General features: G+C 37.2%; 1 pseudogene; it reads right to left on the minus strand.

Annotated features, from left to right (window-relative positions):
• Positions 1 to 1,434: 1,434 nt before the first annotated feature.
• On the minus strand, positions 1,435 to 2,203 carry LOC120226988 (annotated as a pseudogene).
• Between the last annotated feature and the right edge of the window lie 7,665 nt (positions 2,204 to 9,868).

Below are 9,868 nucleotides of genomic sequence, written 5' to 3' on the forward strand. Positions count from 1 at the left end.
CTGTTTCGGACTCTCTCTTTTTCCCTTCTCACTCCCCGCAGAGGGGGATCGCCTCCGACCCTGGAGTCTCCAATCCCGGCCCAATTTTATCTTCCCCAGTTTGCACTCATGTTAGAAGTCTTTCTCAGTGTGTTCTGCGTCCTTTTTCTCCCAATCTCTCAGGGTTTGTAAGGTTTCCAGTGGCTTCAGATCTTTTCCGTGTGATGTATGGGCACGAGTGCAAGTACGGAACTCCTTACTTCTCCGCCATCTTGCCCCTCCTCTATTTGTGTCTCAAAAATAACCGTTAAAAAATTATTTAAAAATCTTTAAAAATTAAAAATAAAATAAAATAAACAAAATAAAATAAATGTTTGGTAGCATTCCCCTTTGAAGCCTTCTGGCCTTGGACTTTTCTTTTTGAGGAGAACTTCCAATTTCTTGACCTATAGTTTTACATAATATTCTTTTATAATTGTCTGTATTTCTGTGGTGTTGGTTGTTATTTCTCCTCTCTCTCTTGTGGTTTTATCTATTTGGCTCCTTTCTTTTTTCTTTTTGGTAAGGCTGGCTAGAGTTTTATAACTTTTTTGTTTTTGTTTTTTGTTTGTTTTCAGAGAAAAATCTTCTTAAATTTATTTTCACATTTTGTGAAAATGTTTTTTTCCACATAAGTTCAGTTGTACATTTTAAAATATGCTTCTTGATTCAGTTATATATAAAATTATAGAAGGAGAAAAATGTGAAAAGGGCTGCTAGGATTGAGGATAACATAAGGGCTTGCAGTAAAGCTATTATTTTTGTAATTTTTGGACCACTATCTTTTACCTTGAACCCTATTAAAGTGTTACATGGCCTCGATAGTTCTAAATTTTTTAAAGAATGTCAATTTTGAAAACTCTGGAAACAACTTAATTGCTCTAAAAGAATCTATTTATCCCTATTCTATTCAAGTTAACATGCATTGCATTTCTTTTACTTTAAAAATTACTTGTTATTTTTAATTTTACTTTTACCAAGTTATTTTTAAATTTTAATTAATTTATTTTTTAAAGATTTTATATTTAAGTAATCTCTACACCCAACGCGGGGCTCAAATTTACAACCCCAAGGTCAAGATTCATGTGCTCCACCAAATGAACAGGGAAATGCCCCTTTAAAGTTTTTAATTTTTAAAACTATACAAGATATGCTGATTGTAAAAAATTCTTGCAATCTTTAAGGAAAACAGGTATATTCTTTCACCAGCCCCCATCACACTCTCTTTTATAGCTACTTTATCAATTTATTTACATGTTATTTTTCTATAAAGTTACATGTATTTCTGAGAAAAGATCTGTTATGTGATTTGTGAACAACTTTTTTTCAAGAGTCATCTATTATGTTTTCATGCCTTAGCATAACTGTCAATTGCTCAAAAACATGTTGATACTACTTGTTTTTTTCTGGTCTGATTTACTTTTCTGTTAATAGATACAGCTTTTAAACAATGTAGTCAATCCCCCAACTTTTATGTCTTTCTTCAAAAACGTCAACCATCTCAAGACAATGAATGTTGCATGTTGAACCAAACAATTTTTTAATTTCAGTATCTGGAACATAAAATGGTGGGCCTGGATGTTTAGTGGGATCATAAGAAAGAATAGCCAAGAGGCAGTGAAACCCTTTTCTAGTTAGGGACAGCATTATATCTGCGTAGCGTTTACGATCCCCTGGGTTACTAGCAACTTATGCCCCTCTATCCCAGATCCTGTTGAATTTGCCAATGTTCACTCTGGGAAGATCAAAAAGGTTGCAACAGTCCAATGAAATGTTCCCCGAAGAACTCTTGAATACTTTGGCTCCAAGAGTTTCCATGATGGGCTCTTCTGAGTAAGAAAGATTCTGCTCTGTAAAAAATTACCAAAACCCAAGCTCACTGATTGCCACGCCTACTACATGGTGTCCTCGGTCCGCAAACCATTTCATCTCAACTACTTTTCCACAAAGAGGAAAAAATACTCTCAGATCATTGTTGCCTTTGAGGAAAGTATACAAATGCTTCTTTAATAACTGATGTCCTTGTTCTTGATGAAATCCAGTTTGGCGGCCCACACACTTCTCTTGCCATTCTTCCAGAGCCAGTACTCGGTTTTTCTGTACCTTGGTATCGGGGTACTCTTTAACATCGAGTAAAGTGCTTGTATCATCCATAGTTTCGTGGACACCTTTGCCTTACAAACAGATGTCTCCAATGTCTCTCGCGCAGATCGCAGCCTGCACACTGCAGCCAGCTCCCATGCTGCCTCATGCCTCCTTGAGTGTTATAACTTTTATTAATTTTTGCAAAGAACCAATTCCTGGCTTCATTGATCTGTCCTATTGTGTTTTTTTGTTTGTTTTTGTTTAGTTTCTATATCATATATTTCTACTCTAGTTTTTATTATTTCCTTTCTTTTGTTGGCTTTAGGCTTCATTTGTTCTTTTTCTAGCTCCTTTAGCTTTAAAGTTAGGTTGTTCATTTCAGATTTTTTCTTGCTTCTTGCAATAGGCCTGTATTGCTATATATTTCCTTCTTATTACCACTTTTGTTGCATCCTAAAGATTTTGAACACCTAGGTTCCTGCTGTTGTCTTCAGGTAACTGTAAGTCCTCCAGTGCATGTATTAATGTCTTGTATCCTTAGGGATCCTCCCCGGGATTATGTCTGGGGAGAGCTGATGTATTTGCAAAGATAGAAGCATTTCAACATTCCCATCTCCCCACGTCTTTGTATCATTTCTCTACAGAATGATAGGGAAGTTCTAACATCTCATTCTCCCTTTAGGTAGACACCATACAGTCCAGGTTTCAGTGATCCAATCTGGTAGAAATTAATACTATTTCTAGGTGCTTGAGTCAACATATTAGCTCTAAAACTCAAGTAAATGCTCTCATGCAGGTAAACTTTATCAACTTCTATCTTATATTTTGTCTTCTTTATTCTGATACATGGAGAATTCTTTTCCATATGCACTGCTTACATCCCTGAGGATACTAGTTGTCAAGAGCCCTCATTACCTTTGGATTCTGCCTGTGCCCCTGATGCTGGGAGGAATGAGGAGAGGCGGAGGTGGATCCTGAGGATAATTCACACTCACATTCAGCACTGTGTTTATCTTATAATAAGAGACCTAGGAGGTTGAGCATTTAATTGAAATTGGAGCTTTGTAACGTTTATAAGTAAGCCTTCATCTTTAAAAAATTTTTTTTAATGTTTTATTTATTTCTGAGAGAGAGAGACAGCATGAGCAGGGAAGGGTCAGCGAGAGGGAGATACAGAATCTGAAGCAGGTTCCAGGCTCTGAGCTAGCTCTCAGTACAGAGCCCGATGTGGGTCTGGAACCCACAAACCATGAGATCATGGCCTGAGCCGAAGTCAGACACTTAACCGACTGAGCCACCTACGTGCCCCAGTAAGCCTTCATCTTAAAACTCACCCAAGTTCACCTTGCAAGCAAATTAAATAAGGAATTCCTCAAAGCCACCACACAGACCTTTTTATTTTCTATCAGTCACTTGAGCTGGAAATGTAAGACTTCAGTTTTACATGTATATGTTCTGAGAAGTAGTTTACAGTCCCACCTATAGTATTTCCACTTACTGTTGTCATTATAGCCACTAAACGAAACAACAGTTTGATATCCAGTGTTTTTCTCTGTACCTAAATTTTATTCAATATTACCAAAAGTGATGATTTGAGAAATTATGGTGCTATAATATTTCACACATTATGAATACCATATCCTCCCCAGAGAGATTATAGGATGCTCACAAAATACATATGTAACCCAAATTTGAGGGACTATTTTCTGAGTCTGTACTCATTACTCTGTCAATCAAGCCCTTCAAAAACAATGAGGTGCACTCAATAGGTATAACAGATGATAATTTAGTAAAGCCACTATTTATTTTATTTTATTTTTATTTCTGAAACAAATCTATTCTCACTCTGCCATTTTTTAAAATATAATTTATTGTCAAATTGGCTTCCATACAACACCCAGTGCTCTTCCCAACAAGTACCCTCCTCAATGCCCATCACCCATTTTCCTCTCTCTCCCACCCACCATCAACCCTCAGTTTGTTCTCTGTATTTAAGAGTCTCTTATGCTTTGCCCCCCTCCCTCCGGTTTGTAACTTTTCCCCCATTCCCTCCCCTCCTAGTTTTCTGTTAAGTTTCTCAAGATCCGCATATGAAATGAAAACATTTCTCTGACTAACTTATTTCACTTAGCATAATACTCTCCAGTTCCATCTATGTTGCTACAAATGGGCTCAATGGCTGGATCAGGGATGCAATCTGTGTAAAAGTACTATTTAAAAGGTATGGGCAGAATTTAAAAAACAACCAAGATGATGAAAGACCCAGGGACTAGCAACAATAAGGGAAATGTTAGCACCCTAGGTCATAAGAGAAAAGGATTAAGATCAGGACTTCCCAAACCTCAGGAGAGCTGTGACCATAGAGAGAGAAGAATTCTTCCAGGAGCTAGGATCATAAGTAAAGGCCATAGCCATTCACAACAAAACCACAAGAAGTCAAGGAGAGAGTAGAGGATACAGACCCAACCCTTTCATTTCTGGCCTTCAGATTTGCTGCCAATGGCTTGTAAGATTTGGCTTCTAAGCCACAGCTAGTTTATTAGTCCTAGGCACCAGTGCAATAAAGCAGAGCATGCATTCTTTCTGGCTTCTGGAAAGACGACTATCACAATTATAAGAAATAATTCTATGCATGTGTAGTTTTCCTAACATAGATAGATAATAGATGGATGGATAGATAGATATAGAAGAATGGAAAGAGAGAGAGATTTTCAAAGAACAAAACAAAACCAAAAAATTGTCAACTGGCATTATTGGGGAGGACATGGTTTGTTGGGAGGAACAGCTATTAATGTCCCATAGGACATAGCCCTACTGTATTATCCTAAGAGTACAGCTTCCCACCAGGGAATATTCTAGGAATTGGGGGAAAGGGTTCTTGTAAAAGAATTGAAAGAATGATGAAAACTGACACCTAAAGGAACTAGAAGGAGAGCAACAAGAGTACTCCAAACCCAGTAGAAGAGAAATAATAAAAATCATAGCAGAAATAAACAATATAGAAGCCAAAAGAAAACAGTTCATCAAATCAATGAAACCAAGAGTTGGTTTTTTGAAAAAATAAACAAAATTGACAAACCTCTAGCCAGGCTTCTCAAAAAGAAAAGAGAGACCACTCAAACTGACAAAATCATGAATGAAAATGGATTTATTACAACCAATCCCTCAAAAGTACAAGCAATTATCAGGGAATACTATGAAAAACTATATGCCAACAAACTGGACAACTTAGAAGAAATGGACAAATTCCTAAACACACACTCACTACCAAAATTCATATGGGAAGAGATAGAAAATCTGAAAAGACCCATAACTAGTGGAGAAATTGAATCAGTTATCAAAAACCTCCCAACAAATAAGAGCCCTAGGCCAGATGGCTTCCCTGGGGAATTCTACAAGACATTTAAAACAGAATTAGAACCCATTCTGCTCAAGCTATTCCAAAAAATAGAAATCGAAGGAAAACTTCTGAACTCATTCTACAAAGCCAGCATCACTTTGATTCCCAAACCAGACAGAGGCCCAGCAAAAAAAGAGAACTACAGGCCAATATCCCTGATGAATACAGAAGCAAAAATCCTTAACAAGATACTTGCAAATCAAATTCAATAGCACATAAAAAGAATTATCCACCAGGATCAAGTGGGATTCATTCCTGGGTTACAGGGCTGGTTCAATATTCACAAATCAATCAATGTCTACATCACATTAACAAAAGAAAAGATAAAAACCAAATGATCCTGTCGATAGTTGCATCAAAAGTATTTGACAGAACACAACCTCCCTTCTTAATAAAGACCCTCGAAAAACTTGGGACAGAAGGAACTTACTTAAACATCATAAAAGACACCTATGAGAAGACTTCAACTAACATCATCCTCAATGGGGGAAAATTGAGAGCTTTCACCCTGAATTCAGGAACACTACAGGGATGTCCACCCTCACCACTGTTGTTTAACATAGTGCTGGAAGTCCTAGCATCAACTATCAGACAACTAAAGGAAATAAAAGGCATCAGAATTGGCAAAGAAGAAGTCACTCTTTCACTTTTCGCAGACGACATGATACTCTACATGGAACATCCAACAGACTCCACCAGAAGCCTACTAGAACTGATCTATAATTCAACAAAGTTGCAGGGTACAAAATCAATGTACAGAAATTGATTGCATTTTTATACACCAATAATGAAGCAAGAGAAACAGAACTCAAGAAACTGATTGCACAAAAAATCATAAAATACCTAGGAATAAACCTAACCAAGAATATAAGAGATCTGTATGATGAAAACTATAAAAAACTTATGAAGGAAATTGAAGAAGACACAAAAAAATATAAAAACATTCCATGCCCATAGATTGAAAGAATAAGTATAGTTAAAATGTCATTACTACCCAAAGCAATTTACACATTCAATGCAATCCCAATAAAAATTGCACCAGCATTCTTCTCAAAATTAGAACAAAGTATCCTAAAATTTGTATGGAACCACAAAAGACCCCGAATAGTCAAAGTAATATTGAAGAAGAAAACCAAAACGGGAGGCCTCACAATCCCAGACACAGCCTCTACTACAAAGTTATAATCATCAAGACAGTATGGTATTGGCACAAAAACAGACACATAGACCAATGGAATAGAACAGAGAACTCAGAATTGGACTCACAAATGGATGGCCAATTAATCTTTGACAAAGCAGGAAAGAGTATCCAATGGAAAAAAAGACAGCCTCTTTAACAGATGGTGCTGGGAGAACTGGACAGCAACATGCAGAANAAACAGGAGGCATCACCATCCCAGACTTTAGCCTCTACTACAAAACTGTCATCATCAAGACAGTATGGTATTGGCACAAAAACAGACACATAAACCAATGGAATAGAATTGAGGACTCAGAATTGGACCCACAAATGTATGCACAATTAATCTTTGACAAAGCAGGAAAGAGTATCCAATGGAAAAAAAGACAGCCTCTTTAACAGATGGTGCTGGGAGAACTGGACAGCAACATGCAGAAGAATGAAACTAGATAATTTTCTCACACCATACACAAAAATAAACTCAAAATGGATGAAGGACTTGAATGTGAGATAGGAAACCATCAAAACTCTAGAGGAGAAAGCAGGAAACAACCTCCTTGACCACAACCGCAGCAATTTCTTACTTGAAACATCCCCAAAGGCAAGGGAATCCAGAGCAAAAATGAACTACTGAGACCTCATCAACATAAAAAGCTTCTGCACGGGAAAGGAAACAATCCATAAAACTAATAGGCAGCTGATGGAATGGGAAAAGATAGTTGCAAATGACCTATCAGATAAAGGGCTAGTATCCAAAGTCTATAAGCAACTCACCAAAGTCCACACCCGAAAAACAAATAATCCAGTAAAGAAATGGGCAGAAGACATGAACAGACACTTCTCCAAAGAGGACATCCAGATGGCCAACAGACACATGAAACGATACTCAGCATCCCTACTCATCAGGGAAATACAAATCAAAACCACACTGAGATACCACCTCTCGCCGGTCAGAGTGGCTAAAATGAACAAATCATGAGACTATAGATGCTGGCGAGGTTGTGGAGAAAAGGCACCCTCCTACACTGTTGGTGGGAATGTAAACTGGTGCAGCCCCTCTGGACAACAGTGTGGATTTTCCTCAAAACATTAACAATAGAACTCCCCTTGACCCAGCAATAGCACTGCTAGGAATTTACCCAAAGGATACTGGAGTGCTGATGGATAGGGGCACATGTACTCCAATGTTCATAGCAGCACTCTCAACAATAGCCAAAACATGGAAAGAGCCTAAGTGTCCATATACTGATGAATGGATCAAGAAGATGTGGTTTATCTATACCATGGAATACTACACGGCAATGAGAAAGAATGAAATCTGGCCATGTTTAGCAACATGGATGGAGCTTGATGTTGTTATGCTGAGCAAAATAAGCCAGGCAGAGAGGGACATAAACCATATGTTTGCATGTATAAGTAGATTAGGAGGAACTTATGGGAGGATCATGGGGGAGAAGAAGGGAAAATTAGTTGGGGAGAGGGAGGGAGGCAAACCATGAGAGATTCTTGAATGCTGAGAACAAACTGAGGGCTGATGGGGTGGGGGAGAGGGGGTGATGGGCATGTAGGAGGTCACTTGTGGGGGTGAGCACTGGGTGTTATATAGAAACCAACGTGACAGTGAACTATTTGAGGAAAAAAAAGAAAATTGACAAAAACAAGACATTGTATTTCCTGCATGTTAGATCACTTTACTTCAAAAAGGCAACTATGATACTGTATCACAGTTCTCAGGTATCAAAGCTGTGGAATTTGAAAAGTAAAGCATAAAACAGTGAGTCAAGGGTGATTAGAACATATTGGTACTTTAACTGATCAAACATACATTAGCTTGCACTTGTCAGTAGAATATGGTGAGATACTTGGAATGATTACATACTTCTTTCTGCCATTGTATGTATAATGTAGTCTATATTTATACTAGGTAATTCTATTCTAAAACAAGATAAATACAAAATAACATTTTTTATTGCTGACAACCAACCCTATTCATTTATTTATCTTCTCTGAAATATATTTTGAGTACCTATTAAATTCAAAACTGAAATGCAAGTGATACTCACACAGGTTTGACTGGATTACAAAATAAGCCACCCCTTACAAACTTCATACTGATGGAAAGGTGATTTTCAGATGTTGCAGTACATGCAAAAATTTGTACCTTTTCTTTGTGAAAAGCAAGGAAATGTCAAAAGCATATTAGACTAGCAGATAAATAATGATGTAAAATATTTTACTTGTAAATGTATTTTACTTGTAATTTGAGGAACAAACCAACGTGTATGGTGTATATGCCAAATAATAAATTGGCCTTGAAAATAATACAAAGCCCTAAAGTAATTAGCATTACTTCCATTTCAATGTTCATAAAACTTTTCTTTTTTTTTTTTTAACTTTTTTTAAAATTTATTTTTGAGACAGAGAGAATGGGTACTAGTGGGAGTGGGACAGAGATAGAGGGAAGACGCAGAGCATGAAGAACTCCAGGTTCTGAGCTGTCAGCACAGAGCCCAACGCAGGGCTCTAACTCGTGTATCACGAGATCATGACTGAACCAAAGTCAGATTCTCAACCAACTAAGCCACCAAGGCGCCCCAACTTTCCTTTTTTGTAATAAAATAGTATTGCCTGTTTTTAACTTTCTAGAACTCAGAGTTCTACTAATGTCATTCAAATCCATGATAATGTTCTATAGCAATTACTGTAAAAGCTTGTTCTGATTTTCAGCAGATTTCAGTCTCCCTTATAGTAGGTACTCAAAAGGTAAACAAGCTGGTTACTTGGAACTTTCATTTTATTTAATGCATAATTCCACTCTAAGCTTCAGTACATTTTTCATATTTGATGTTCTGAGGTATGTACTAGCCTAGTACAGAACATATTAGCTCTTCAGAAATCTAGCTTGCAAGATTTTCTCTCCCTTAGTTAAATATACTCTCCCTGCTATGTGGATATTTGCATTATCTTTATAGAGGACATGGGAGAACTGTTGCCACCTTTTCTCTGGTGGGAGTCACCATATGGTTGTAGTTGAGGATTATAGTTAATGATAAAACAATGAGAACTCTCTTTTTTTCTTAATCGATATATGAGTTATTACTTTTTATTTTTATCTCCTTTTTTTTGGAGAGGGCTGAGGAATAGAGAGAGAGAATCCTTTCCTCTACTCAGTCTCCCAGGGTTCC

The sequence above is a fragment of the Hyaena hyaena genome, unplaced genomic scaffold (genome assembly GCF_003009895.1).
Source record: "Hyaena hyaena isolate Hyena2069 unplaced genomic scaffold, ASM300989v1 scaffold_1936, whole genome shotgun sequence".
Classification (NCBI taxonomy): domain Eukaryota; kingdom Metazoa; phylum Chordata; class Mammalia; order Carnivora; family Hyaenidae; genus Hyaena; species Hyaena hyaena.